Raw genomic sequence first — 15,383 nt, forward strand, 5'->3', positions numbered from 1 at the left:
GATAACATTATCAAACTGGATGCTTGCGATATCTAGTAGAATCCAACTGAGGAAGCTGAGTCAGCTGGAGTTTTGGATTGAAGTTTCTAATGGATGAGTATTTTATGGTTTAACTTTCCATTATTTTTAAGTATATTTTAGGTTTTTGTTTTTTCATGTTGTGTGGTGTGCACAGCTGCATTTGAGTGTGAGTGTGTGTGTGTGTGTGTGTGTGTGTGCTGGTACGTGGGTGGGTGTGAATGTGGAGTGGGGGCGGTTGGCCAAGTCGTCTCTCCTGATTAACACCAGAGGGACTGGAGTGGGACAGCAGGGGACCCACAGCGATGCAGCACTTCAATGTAATTAGCAGGACAAAGCATATTCTTATTATTACAGTTCCTTTGATAACAGAGTAAGGAGATTACAGTTCAGCAGAGAAGAGATGATGGGGGATGTCCTTCTGTATGCTGTGAATATATGTTTCTCTTACTGGCTGATGTATAAAGCTGTTTGAACCAATGGACAGGCAGGATGTAGCCAGGCAGGGTTACCAGACTAGAAAAATGCTGGGAAGACGAATGCAGAAAGTGAGTCTCTAGAGACAAACCATGTAGCTGTCGAGGAAGAAAGAAGCCCGGGCATCACCGGTAAGCCAAGATCAAGGGGAAATATATAGATTAATAGAAATGCGTTAATAATTAAAAGAGAGCTAGCCAATAAGAAGCCTGAGCCATCAGCCTAACAGTTTATATTTAATAAAAGCCTCTGTGTTTATTTGGGACTGAATGGCTATAGGACAGGGCAGGACAGAAACTTCCATATACAGTGAAACCTGCTTTACAGCCCAGCATGGTCAAGGTTATATAAAGCACAACAATGTTATTTGTCTTCAAAAAAAGGCCTGAGGTACAAGAGCATCATTTACCCTATCTACTCTCTAGAAATTGAAGAAGGCAGCAGGCATTCCTGTGTTCCTGCTTACATTTGTGGACATTCCAAATTCCTTTCTTGAGAGATATCAACATCAGATGATTCCACAGCCATGTCACAAATTCATTACTTCTTCATATAACCTCAATCCAGACCCCAACACTGGAGGCCTAAGGCTGAAGCTGAGAATTATCCTTGTTCACTCTCTTCTTTATTCAATGGGGCAGGGTCTCTCAGTTAAACCAGAGTTTGCTGGTCTGGCTAGTGTTGCTAGCCAGCTTGCTCTGGGCATCCCATCTCTGCCTTTTGTGAATGGAACTATAGGCAGACCATCGTGCCCACCTGGCATTTTACATGGTTTCCCGTCCTCAAACTTTTTCGACAAGGACTTAGCCACTAAGCCATCTCCCCAGTCCCTTTAAATTGTTTCCAAGTGATGATGTTTCTATTTTGGAGCTGGTGTTTTTGTTGTTGTTTTGTTTTGTTATATAGTTAGAGGCTTTGGAGGATGCTTTGAGATAAACATGTTTGAGTCTGAAATGGCGTTTGGGAACCATGTTTTTGGAGGAAGATAGCTTTTATAATTGACTAATTTAATAAATATTATATTTGGCCTTTAAGATGCTCACGCATTCTTACATGTTTATCTCTATTCCTATTTGTTCATTTACTTGGCAGCCTCACCACAGGGAACACACTGTTCTGTCTGGGACCGTATCAGGAACGTCAGCTTACTGCCTCAATGGGGCTTTCCCAGTTGGTTTCAGCCAGATGTTTTCATCACTCACTGTGACGGTGTTTTGTGTTTTACGATCTGTATATTTCGCACTCACTACTCAGTCTTTTCCGGCCCGGCGTTGGTGGCGCATGCCTTTAATCCCAGCACTTGGGAGGCAGAGGCAGGCGGATCGCTGTGAGTTCGAGGCCAGCCTGGTCTCCAGAGCGAGTGCCAGGATAGGCTCCAAAGCTACACAGAGAAACCCTGTCTCGAAAAACCAAAAATAGAAAAAAAAAAAACTCATTCAAAACCAAAATATGACAATAACAAATCATTCTCCAGATCACACACAACATAAATGACATAGTCTCAGCATTTATGAGATGCCACAGACTGTTAAATGTTACCAGGTAATTGCAGTTTTAGATAACAAAGACATTTACCCTCCTTATTCTTGCAGTGAACACGTGGGGACACCAGGCATCTATGGGGTACACCACCACTCCCTACATCATCAGTCTTATCATCACTATACAGCCACTTCCACCTTGATGAGTTACTTCTTTAAATCAGATATAGCATCTCATAAATTTCACAGTAAGTGTACAGGTGATCTTAATTTGCTACACTTTGCCACATATGCAATTTAGATTCAACTTTTCTTTACAAAAATAAAATTAAAACACAGGAAGTAAGCAAGGGAGACGTTGAAGAATATACATATAAGACCATATTTTTGATAAAAATGGTAAAATACTTTAAGTAAAGACAAATTTTATCTAATAAAATTTTCATCCTAAAACATAAAAAATAAAAACAGTTCCCCAAAATGTATAAAGCCAAGTCACAGAAAATCTGACTTATGCAAGGTTTAAAGAGGATGGGACTTAGATAAGATGTGGTTAATGATTAAAGGTTATTAAAAATGCTAAGGATATATTGATCTACTCATGCTAACATTTACAAAGACTAACTTAAAATATAAAAATGTATGCCCAGTCAAGCTATTACCTTCGTCTTTTGCTAACGTGGTAGGTTTGACCACTTGAAAAACAGTCCAACAACAACAACAAAAAAAAAAAATTAAAAAATCAAGATTTTTTTAAAAGGGAGCTTTCTTTAAACATTACACAAAAGTTAAAAGTACAAACTGATAAAAACCATCTGAGTCTTTAACTATACTGAAGCTTGGAGGCTCACACCAATGATGGTAAGTCACTGGAAAGGATAGCCAATATGCTGACCCTTGACTCTGGGATCAACCAAGACACAGGAAACTATGGGACCTCTGTGGTAACTCACTTGTCCTCTTGATCAGGAAGATCATAGTCCAAAGTCTGGAGTGTAACCAACATACATACTTCATGGAAAATTGTCAACAGAGAGGGAAATGTCCCCTCATAAATCCTAACTCATCTCCAGCAATGATACAACTTTTAAAAAGTAGCTAGAAGTACCTAAGTACTGAAGAGTAATCTCTGAGAGTCTCCACTAACTTTTACTAAGTGGATCTGTGGCCATTTATATGGTCTAAACACCCCCCTCCCAAATAACCAAACAATAGCTGTCCTTCAGATAACTACTTTTAGTAAATTAAAACAGGCAATCTGTCAAATTCCACAAAGTTATTAACTGGTCTCCAAAATCCACTCAAAGGGAAAAGAAGAAGGCTACTAAAACAGTAAACCAATTAAGCACACTTTCTCTTCAAAAGCCACACTCCCCCAAACAAATTTTGCTTGGAACCCACTGTGGATCAGAAGTTCCAACTAACTGCTTTGGTTCCTGAGGCTTCCTCAGTTGGTTTCTACTAAATGGCTCAAATGTAATCTGATACAGCACTGTCTTCCTGCTGCTGGCTCAGCAAAACTCCTGCCAACACCAAATGATGGGAGATGTCCTTTTGTAGGCTGTGAATATATGTTTCTCTTATTGGTTGGTGAATAAATGCTGATTGGCCAGTAGCCAGGCAGGAAGTATAGGTGGGGCTACCAGACTAGGAATGCTGGGGAGAGGAAGTCAGAGAAGAGTCCCAAGAGAGATGCCATGTAGCTGCTGAGGGAGCAAGAGGGCCCGGCATTAACGGTAAGCCAAGACAAAGTGGAGATACATAGATTAATAGAAATGGGTTAATAATTAAGAGAGAACTAGCCAAATAAGAAGCCTGAGTCATCCCCCAAACAGTTTATAATTAATTAGCCTCTTTGTGTGTATTTGGGACTAAATGGCTGTGGGACCAAGTGGGACAGAAAACTCTGTCTTCAACCAAAACCACAGCTAGCACCGACCACCTTTCCACACACAACACCAACATACACGAATCTATGATGTCAATCTAAGAAGATGTGGGACTTGTTGGCAATAGCAAGCAAGAATATCCCTAAAAGAAATATTCAAGAACTATACAAAGAAAACAATAATCTCTTAAAGTCATAGAACATCACGAACTGTACTCCCACACAGGGAATTTCCATGCAGAGAAGACGCTCAAGCCGTTCATTTTTCTAGCATTATTTAGTAATGTCAAGTTAGCCTAGTCAAAATTCCAGCTAGGTGTTTTAAATGCAACTTGATGATTTATCAAATTTGCATTGAAGATTTGAGAAAAATATTAAATGTTTTTTCAAAGCAAAAACTGAAAAAAATTTCTCAAAACAAACCACACCATTATAATGCTTGAAACTGTGTGACACCGATATGGAGAAAGTCAAACAGATAGCAAAATTGTTAATAACATACTCCTATATAAGAGAGTTTAGTCAGAAGTAAAGTTTTTTTCCAAGATGTCTGCTTCCTATTTGGGAAATAAAGTTAAATTCTGATTTCATAAAGAATAAAAAACAAAGTAACTGTACAAGTTGGCACTCCCACCAGCAATGGAAGAGTGTTCCTCTTTCTCCACATCCTCTCCAGCATAAATTGTCATTGGTGTTTTTGATTTTAGCCATTCTAACAGGAGTAAGATGGTATCTCAGGGTTGTTTTGATTTGCATTTCCCTGATGGCTATGGATGTTGAACACTTTCTTATGTATCTTTTGGCCATTTTAGATTCCTCTATTGAGAATTGTCTATTTAATTTTCTGTTCCCCACTGAAAAATTGGAATCAATCTACCACAAATCCAGCAATTCTACTCTTAGACATATACCCAAAAGATGCACATTCATACAACAAGGACATCTGTTCAACAATATTCATAGCAGCACTACATATAATAGCCAGAGCCTGGAAGCAACCTAGATGCCCCTCAACTGAAGAATGGATAGAGAAAATGTGGTACATTTGCAACACGGAGTACTACTCAGCAGAAAAAAAAAAAAAAAAAAAAAAAAAAACAATGGAATCCTGAAATTTGCCAGAATTTGGATGGAACTAGAAGAAACCATTCTGAGCGAGCCTTCATTCAGCAGCTGGTGGAAGTAGAAGCAGACACCCACAACTAATCACTGAACTGAACTGGAATCCAGTTATAGAGAAGAACGAGTGATGGGCAAAGGGGTCCAGACCAAGCTGGTAAAACCCACAGAAACAGCTGACCTGAACAACAGGGAGCTCTTGGTCCCCATTGATAGCTGAGATACCAGCATGGGACTGATCCAGACCCAAGGAACATGGGTTTCAGTGAGGAGACCTCAGAATTCTACAGGACCTCCTGTAATAGTTCAGTACTTATCCCTAGATAGGTGTGGATTTTGGGAGCCCAATCCACATTGAGGGATACTCTCTGAGCCAAGACACATGAGGGTGGGCCTAGGCCCTGTCCCAAAGTATATGATAGACTCTGATGACCACCTATGGAATGCCTCACCCTCCCTAGAGAGCAGAAAGGATATGTGATAGGTAGGGTATTAGTTGCGGGGTGGGGATGTGTGTTAGGGGAGGAGGGAATGGAGTGGTAACTGGGATTGACATGTAAAACAATCTTGTTTCTAATTCAAATAAAAAAAAGGACAGGTTTAAAAAAGAAAAAGAACAAAAACAAAACCCAGAGACAAATGTTTTTTTTTAAAAAAAAACTCTAGATACATAACTAAGAAAATACTGATGTAATAAAAAGCTTTTCTTACCAAAAGACAAAAATCCATAACTATGAAAATAGTTTTATATGTAGAAACTCAAATGTCTATCCACAAGGCATATTTAACAAGCTATAAATCAAACCAACATCATAAATTTCTACTTAAAAAACATTTACAACATATTCAACAAAGGATTAAGATCTAAAATATTTGATCTGTAACAAAAATGCAACAGAAAAAGTGAAGTATATGAACAGCCATTTAAAAAAATATTGGACAACCAGTTTATAAAATGATATTCAATTAGATAAGTAGTCAGAGAAATTTTAGACCATGAGATATTCTTCAGTCATTAGATTGGAAAACAAAAGGTTGACTCTATTCAGAACTAGAGAAGTGAATACAGGCATGCTTACGTACCATGAGTGGAGAGAAAACTTTGTGTGCTTTCCTAGAGAACAACTTTTATCCAAAGTGTAAGCTCCATTTGCTCATGGATTCCTTTGCAAGATTCTTGCAAAAATAGTTGCACATATTCCCGAACAAAACTGTTTCTCAGCCCATGAGTGAGCTAGAGTTTAGGTGCAGCCGTCAGGCTATGTGGAGTCTACAGCAGTACCTTTCAGGAGACCAACATTTTTGCAATAATTTATCACCTCTGAAATGAGAAATAAGAGCCCATGGAGACGGCTCAGTGGGTAAAGGCTCTCACTGCCCAGCCTGACAACCCGAGTTCAATCCCTGGGACCCACATGGTAGAAGGAGAGAACCAATTCCTGCAAGTTGTCCTGACATCCACAGTATGCAGCATGACATGTGCATGGGCATGCAAATAAATGTAAAAACAAAACAAAAACATTGTTAACAAGGAATAGGATATTGCCTACTAGAAGCTAATACAGGAGCTGGCAATAGCCAGTTTGCCATTAGTAGTGAAAATTTTGAAGTGGTTCCACATAGATTCAATATATGATAGGACTCTATTATCGTGGGAAACCCATACTAATCACACACACACACACACACACACACACACACACACACACACACACACACACACCTACCTTTCTTGGCACAGGAAAGTTTTTTTTTTTTGCCATTGAATTACTCTTATAAGTAAGTTTATATGTCATACAATGCAAGTATTTGGGGTACTTTTTGTTTCCCTCCCCTTTTAAAATTTATTTAAATTTTTCTATTCATTTTACATACCAACCACAGTTCCCCCCTCCCTCTTCTCCTCCTGCTTCCCCTTTCCTCCTCCTCCACCCCCCATCCACTCCTTCCTTAGAAAGGGCAAGGCCTCCCATGGGGAGTCAACAACGCCTGGCATATCAAGTTGAGGCAGGACCAAGGCCCTTCCCCCTGCATCAAGGTTGAGCAAGGCATCCCACCACAGGAAATCGGCTCCAAAAAGCAGGCTCATGCACCAGGGATAGATCCTGGTCCCATTGCCAGGGGCTCTACAAACAGACCAAGCTACACAACTGTCACACATATGCAGAGGGCCTAGTTTGGTCCTATGCAGGCTCCCCAGCTGTCTGTCCAGAGTTCATGAGCTCCCACAACTCAGACCAGCTGTCTCTGTGGGTTTCCCTGTCATGATCCTGACCACCCCCCATCCCTCTTCCCTCTCTTTGATTTGATTTCTGGAGCTCGGCCCAGTGCTTGGCTGTGGATCTCTGCATGTGCCTCTATCAGTCACTGGATGAAGGTTCCATGATGACATTTAGGGTAATCACCAATCTGACTATAGGAGAAGATGACCAGCCAGGCCTCTTCACTATTGCTAGGAGTCTTAGCTGGGGTCATCCTTGTGGATTCCTAGGATTTTCCTAGCACCAGGTTTCTCCCCAACCCCATAATGGTTCCCTCCATCAAGATATCTCTTTCATTGCTCTCCCTCTCGGTCCCTCCCACAACTCAACCATCCTGATTCCCCCATGTTCTCATCCCAATCCCATAACCACTACTACCCCCCACCCCCAGTTTACCCAGGATATCTCATACATTTCCCTTTCCCAGGGCAATCTATGGGTCCTTCTTAGGGTCCTCATTACCTAGCTTCTCTGGGGCTGTGGATTGTAGTCTGGTTATCCTTTGCTTTACTTATGAGTGAGTACATACCATACCATGTTTGTTTTTCTGGCTCTGGGTTACCTCACTCAGGATGATTTTTCTTTTTAGTTACATCCATTTGCCTGCAAATTTCATGATGTGATTGGTGGTTTTTTTTTTATTTTTTTTTTTACAGCTGAGTGATACTCCACTGTATAAATGTACCACATGTTCTTTATCCATTCTTTGGTTGAGGGGCATCTAGGTTGTTTTCAGGTTCTGGATATTATGAATAATGCTATGAACATACTTGAGCAACTATCCTTGTGGTATGATTAAGCATCCTTTGGGTATATGCCAAGGAGTGGTAGGTAATGCTGGGTCTTGAGGTAGATTGATTACCTATTCTCTGAGAAACTGTCATACTGATTTCCAAAGTGGCTGTACAAGTTTGTACTCCCACCAGCAGTGAAGGTGTGTTCCCCTTACTCCACATCCTCTCCAGCATAAGCTGTCATCAGTGTTTTTGATCTTAGCCCTTCTGACAGGTGTAAGATGGTATCTCAGAGTTGTTTTGATTTGTATTTACCTGCCTAGGATGTTGAGCAATTCTTTAAGTGTCTTTTGGCCATTTGAAATTCTTCTGTTGAGAATTCTCTGTTTAGATCTGTACCCCATTTTTATATTGGATGATTTGGTATTTTGATGTCTAGTTTCTTGAGTTCTTTATATATTTTGGAGATCAGCCCTCTGTCAGATGTAGGTTTGGTGAAGATCTTTTCTCATTCTGTAGACTGATGTTTTGTCTTATTTACTGTGTCCTTGGCCTTTCAGAAGCTTTTCAGTTTCAGGAGGTCCCATTTAGGCACAGGAAAGTTTAACCAACAAAGCCTTTACTGGATTTGGATAGTTTTCACTGCAGAGGGTAGGGATGATCTACTTAAAACTTCAACTCATTCTAGGGTAAAACTTCTGGATTCTCTCATGGAGAAACTGAGGTATCCCAGACACTCAATATGATTTTTATATAGAGCTGAACAGAGAGGAAATTGCATACAGCTGCACAAGGAGGGCAGCCTTACAGTATGCAGCTGAATCAAGGAGACCAGTGTAGCTAATCTTGGTAGGAGCAGTCTATGTGCAGGAGCAGTTGTCAGGCCATAAATATCCAGAGGGAGAAAGCTACTGTAGACATTTTCTGCACACACTGTTGACATCCACTCATGGATCATAATGGAAGGCTCTGCCATTTTCCCATGGGTCTAAGACTAGGGGTCCTTGACATGGCTGTGCCTATGTCAACAGCACGCATTCACTCAGGACTTCATTCATTCCCTGCAGTCCTCTGTTCCTCACATACAACATATGCATCCATTTGCATGACAGAAAACAAATCTCTCCTTTGGAAGACACTTGAAGTCACATAAGTAAGGGCTTGACTACTCAGTCATATTACAGAGAAGAATGTGGATGCTTGAAAATAAGTAATATGCCAAATCTGGCTACCGATGACTCCATCATTGTGTGTGTCTTCAGAGTCTATATTAAAGGCAATGAAAACAGGGAACTTACTGTATCTATGGACTTCCCCACAGCTAATGAGATTATCTCGGAGTCTCAACAATGTGGGATATGGGATAACTTTTTTTTTTTTTTTTTTAATACAAGGTTTCTCTGTGTACCCTTGGTTGTCCTGGAACTTGCTCTGTAGACCAGGCTGGCCTTGAACTCACAGACATCTGCCTGTCTCTGCCCCTCTAGTGCTGGAATTAAAGGCGGTCCCTCCCTACCGGTGCTGGAGGGATAACTCTTGATTGCATTGTCTTCACTGGTGAAATCCAGACACTGTGTGATTCTCAACTAGAGCCATTGGGTCCTTCACAGTACTCTTGGACATTCAAATTCACATTTAGTTCTTCCTTCCTTCCTTCCTTCCTTCCTTCCTTCTTTCTGTCTTCTCTTTCTCTCTCTCCTTTTTTAACTTAAGCAGTCTTTAATGAAAGCTGTGTATAAGACGCCCCTACTCCTGCATCATTTCTCCCCTGTGGTAGCCCTTCTCCTTTCCTATTGTCCAGACTTGGTATTCCTTTACAGGATCTTTTTGTGATCGTTGTTCAGCTTTAGCCCGGTGATAACCACCTTGCTTGGGTGGATACCTACCGACAGTTGTGTCATTAGCCTTTTTTTCCCACTGCACTCATTCAATGTATATGCTGTATTTCTTCCTGTACACTTGGACCACTTTGCCAATCTGCTAGCCTTTGTAGTATCCTTAGATAACCTGAACATTATCACCCTTTCAAATGGACATAGATGGAACACTGTGCTTCTGTTTCAGCTCTCTGGAAAGAGGGGAAGATATGATCTTTTTCTGAATGTGAGACAGTTCACTGAAATGTTGTTTGTGGTTCTTGCTTCAGTTGGAAGTCACAAAAGGGATTGAATTTCATTTTGACCTCTGTGATCCGGCAATGACCACCAGGTTTAGTTCCTTATAAATCAATTTCCCCCCTCATATTATAGGTAACATTATTCTCCCCATTGAAATGACCATGTTCCATTTCAGAAGCATTTTCCGATGGCTAAAACTCTCTTGATTATAAAGATTCTAGTATACGGAAGTTTTCAACATTTGTAAAGACAGAGAAGTCCCTGGGCTCCACATTCCAGTTATGGCTTAGGGATGTGAGCACGTGTGTACCAGGTGTGTTCAGATTTCAAAGCTAAGATTTAGGCTTTATGGGGTAGAGGCATAGGATATCTTTGGGTTCCTGCCAATTAGGAAAAAGAATAGGAAGGTTGGAAGAATCCTTAGGGTTGTGGTCTTTGTTAGAGAAACCAGTGTCCAAAGACATTTAAGGGCCATTTTGCCTTCTTTCAACCTCATTGTTTAGCTAACCTTCTCTTTATGTGGAAATACGTTTGAAAAGCTAAATTCCAAAGTCAACAAACTGAGAATATTCCAAGGCTAGTAAAATGGGCTGCACGGACAGTTTACTGCTCGACAGGGAACAGAATATGTGAAATTGCATAGAACTAATTCCATGGCAAGGAATGACAGTCAAAGGAATTAAGTGAAAAAAAGAAATCAGGCCCTGCCATGGCAAATGAAAACCCTGAAGGTAAATCTCAGTTCAGAACTGCCTACAATATGCGAGCTGTGTCTGTAAACATTTACTTGATGGCATTCCAGTGTCATGCCCTTAATAAAGAGGAATGATTCTCAATTTTCTGAAGTGACTGGCTTTTTAAATTTGTTATGCGCTATTTTCCTACAACTCTTCCAGGCAAGAGTTGCCTGACGGTGTAATAGTGGCATGAAAGTTGTAAGGGAAACCAACTGCTTTTGTTTTGGATTTGGGGCCTGCAGGAGGGAATTTACACTTGGTGAAAACTCTGTGGTTTGGGATGTCATAGACCCTAGTGGAAAATCTAGGAAACTGTTGCCTTGCTAAATGGTCACATTACTAAACTGCCTTCTAACTCTCTGTTTATAGGTTAGTGTTCCTCTCAACCTTGGCTAGAGAAGCTTCCCTCTGTAGTGGCCAGCAGTCAATGCACAGACTTTTAACTAGTCAAAATGTTGAAGTGAGTGAGTGCTGAGTACATTCATATGGCCATCTATCTATCCACTGAGAAGGTTCAAGGGACATCATGGAAGAAGAGGTGGAAGGAATCCAAGAGCCAGAGGATGGGGACTCGTGCACGGAATGCTGTCCTTTGGATATGGTGTGGCTACTGCACTCAGGAGCTCACAACAGCTTTGGCTACCTGCATAAGACCAGCACAAGGTCAACAGCAGGATCACTACATGCCATCAGGCAGCACTAATGGGACTCAGTGTTTCAAAAGGGAGTATGGGGGGGCAGGGAGTAGAAGGGGATGTCTTGTTGGTATCCAGGAGAGGATATGATTAAGATACATTGTTTACATGTGTGAAATTGTAAAACCAAAAATAACAACAAAAAACCAAACCAATCAGCAGACAACCTCCCCCAAATATACTATATGTTACCAATCAACAAACAAACAAACAACAAAAAACCCCAAATATATTATATGTTATTTGATGCCAAAGATGTATAATTACATTAAGGTCAGAATGCAGTTTTTCCATTTTTTTTTTTAAAGAAAACCAGTGTCTTTCATTCTAATTCACTGTAGGACACTGACATCATCCAAAGTACAAACTTTTCCCTGTGGTTGCAGCTCTGACAGCCTCATGTCTGCCTCACTGGATGCTGCCTCACTGGATACTGTTACCTCACAGAGCAAGGACACAGATGAGAGCAAACATAACCTGTGTGTGACCTCTGCTTGACCACGGACACAGATGAGAGCAAACATAACCTGTGTGTGACCTCTGCTTGACCACACTTGTTTTTGTAGGAGTTGCAAATGCTATAGCTATCAAAGGGTTGATTCAGTGACCATTAATCTCATTGAGTTGCTGCCAAATGTTTGCTTACTTCTGTGTAGGAATATAGGAAGAACTAAATATGATTGCACAACCAGAGCACCAACCACAAAAGCATTCAAACTAGATCTTATCTGCCCCTTAAAGCCCACTCATTAGAATCATGAGCAAGCTTCTGAAGCTTTCTGTGCCTTGGCTGGCCTACCTGTGTTGTGTCTTCTGTTTCTCAAAGTTTTAACAAACACAGGTCTTAAATTTGGAACTGCTTCCAGGCACCTGGCTCAAACACTGAACAAGTACTTACTGAGGGCTCTTAACTTTGGGGCAGGAACTGTTTCGTAACTGTAATGCAAAAGTAACCAACACGTTGGTATATTTCAGTCATGGTCAGAACAACGAAAAACACATTGCCATCACCTCAAACATTAGTTCTTTAGAGTTAGAAATAGTCATAATTCTTTCTATTGGTTCATTTGAAATATTAATTAATTGTTGTCAGGCACTGGTACCTTGCTGTGCAGAACATTAAAGATTCTTCCTGTGCCACTGTCCCCTGGCCGTCTCTAACTGCCCTACCTCCATCCTTTCTCCATCTCTTCTCTATGTGGTAGTTGGAATGAGAATCTCCCCAACAAGCTCATGATTTTCAACACTTGGTTCCAGCTGGTGGTGATGCTTGGGGAGGGTTAGGAATTATGGCCTTGATGCCAGAAGTATGTCACTGGGGAGACTTTTGAGAATTTAAAGACTCAGATGACTGTTGTCTCTTTGTGCTTGTGGTTCAAGATGTGCACTCCACGTGATAGTAGCCACCACATGCTCTCTGTATCTATGACATCATCAGGTTTAGCGTCTGCCTTAACAGATGACTTTCAGTATTTGTCTTCCTGTGCCTGATTCATTTTATTTGCCATGTCCTGTAAAGGACAGGATTTCATTGTTTTAACAACTTAATGATACCCTACCATGTGTGTGGTAGCACATGATTGCAATCCTGGCACTCAGAAAGCTGAGGAAGTAAAATCATGAGTTCAAAGCCAGCTTAGGCTACATAATGAGAAAAGCCTGGGCTATATAGCAAGACTGCCTCAAAATAGGACATCCATATATGTACATATACGTGCATGTATACAGATATTTATATCTGCACATTACACATGTATATACATGTATGTAGACTATGTATGTATATATGCCACATTTTCTTTATGCATTGATCCATGAATTGATCTAGGCTGATTCCACATTTTGGCTATTGTGGGAAAAAAAAAAAAACCCAGCTCCAATGAACATAGAGATGCAGAAGCCCTGAAACTGATTGTCTCCTCTTTAGATATATAATTGTCTCCTCTTTAGATATATAATTAGGGGAACTGCTGGATCATATTGCTGTTCTATTTCTAGACATGTGAAGAGCCCATCATTTTCATGACTGTGCTAATCTGTGTTCCCGCTAATAGTGAATGGGAATCCCTCTATCTTCACGCCCTTGCAGCGCACATGGGAATTCCTGACCGTCTCCAAATCCCTCCTTTTGTCTTGCTCCTTCACGTGACCTCCTTCTAGCATGTATTCAGTCTGGATCCCAGATGCCAGCCTTCTCCATTCCCTTTCTCTGTCGGTGACTCCTACTGCCTTGACCTGTTCAGTGTCGCTGCTCACAACTTCCCTGCATCATGCTGACTACAAACCACCATCTCCTGCCTTTGCTTTTGTAATGGCCTCCTGTCTCTGTGCTTCCACCCACCCTGCCCTCTACAGATTCATTTCGTGTGAGACCCGGAGTAAGTCCTTCATGTGAATATCCCAGGGTTTCTCAGTTATCCCTCTTAGCTGTGTTTTAAATGTCGGGCTCAAAGCAACAACGGTCTACTTAGCTTAAAGCCAGCATCTTATCTCTGGATTATTTTAAGTTAAAAAAAAAAATTAAGAAGGCTTTTGATTAAGTGGTTGACAGCATGGCTTTAACAGATTAGAATCTGGAAGGTGAAGTCAGACATTGAGACCAGGTGCCAAATCCTTCTATAGAGAAGATCCTGAAAGTTACATATCTGTCACAAGGTTTTGAGGGAGCACTCACAGAAAAGATCCTACAGAATCAGTCTAGCCCTACTATGCCATACTGCTTGCTTTTGCTCAGCATCAGCCATTTTTTTTAAAAAATTCAGTTTTATTTATTATTGAATTGAGGGGAGGAACATGCACCACAGTGTGTGTGTGTGTGTGTGTGTGTGTGTGTGTGTGTGTGTGTGTGTGTAGGTCTGAAGCTCACCCATGATGTGAGTGCCATGGATGTAACAGGTCTTCAGGCATGGGTGGCAAGCCTTTTTACCTTCTGAGCCATCCAGGGCCGGTACATCAAACAACTAATTAAGCCTAAGGCCAAAATACATGGCCTTTGAGTTCTCTCACTCCCAAACTGGAACTCTGTTCCTCATGGAGCTCCTAACAGTTCATTTGCACAGAGAATGATTTAAGAGAAATAAGTCACCCAGACCGATTTAAAACTCTGTTTAATCCCTGAAGGTGTCTGTAAGATACATCTTTTGAGCAATGTAACCCCAAAGCCACATAAACCATGTGGCTAGCTATTGTTGACACATTCAGGCAAGTCTGTCTCAATTCCCAAGCTTAAATCTACAGTATACACAATCACTTTCTCAATAATCTTAAACTTGGCTTCATACAGACATTTTAAACTTAAGCAAAGACAAGAACCCATTACACATGAGTGAAGAGCACTCCAGGAGAACTAGAATACCCCAGGCTACGGCTAGCATTGTCTGCCTGGATGTTACTGAATTCTATTCCCTTAGGACAGGAGAAATCTGGCACTTTATAGTCACCAGTTGGTTAAATAAACTCACATGCCAAACCCTTGGTGAACATTTCAGCCAATAGGTGACTCGGGAATGCAAGTGAATAGTCAGGGGTACTACCATACTCCTGATTTTTGGGCCTCTCAACAAACCAGGTCCAGCCATTTGCCTCCAAAAAATCAAATGGAAAAACATAACAGTGACAAAGGAATTTATTCAATACAGCTCCATTAGAAATCCGTGGGGGGGAGGGCGTGTGCTCAGCTCCACTGGTAAGGGACAGATGACACACTATATCCATGTAAGAGCACACTCATATTTCATATTGTAAAAAAAGAATCTGCATGTACCCACTGAGAACAGTTTCTTTGTTTTGAGTTAATCTGTAACCCAGATTCCAGAGAGATGCAGGGATTTGAGATTCAGTGTCCTCTCCTTTGCCC

The 15,383-nt window shown here is 41.0% G+C and overlaps 1 protein-coding gene and 1 pseudogene across 1 annotated transcript in view; both read right to left on the reverse strand.

The window, feature by feature from the left end:
• The window catches only part of Fmo5 (flavin containing dimethylaniline monoxygenase 5), a 43,051-nt gene that overhangs the window by 26,795 nt on the left and 873 nt on the right, over positions 1-15,383 (reverse strand). The window lies entirely within an intron of this gene.
• LOC113833178 lies at positions 9,725-10,138 on the reverse strand (annotated as a pseudogene).

The sequence above is a fragment of the Cricetulus griseus genome (assembly GCF_003668045.3).
Source record: "Cricetulus griseus strain 17A/GY chromosome 1 unlocalized genomic scaffold, alternate assembly CriGri-PICRH-1.0 chr1_0, whole genome shotgun sequence".
NCBI classification, from domain to species: Eukaryota; Metazoa; Chordata; class Mammalia; order Rodentia; family Cricetidae; genus Cricetulus; species Cricetulus griseus.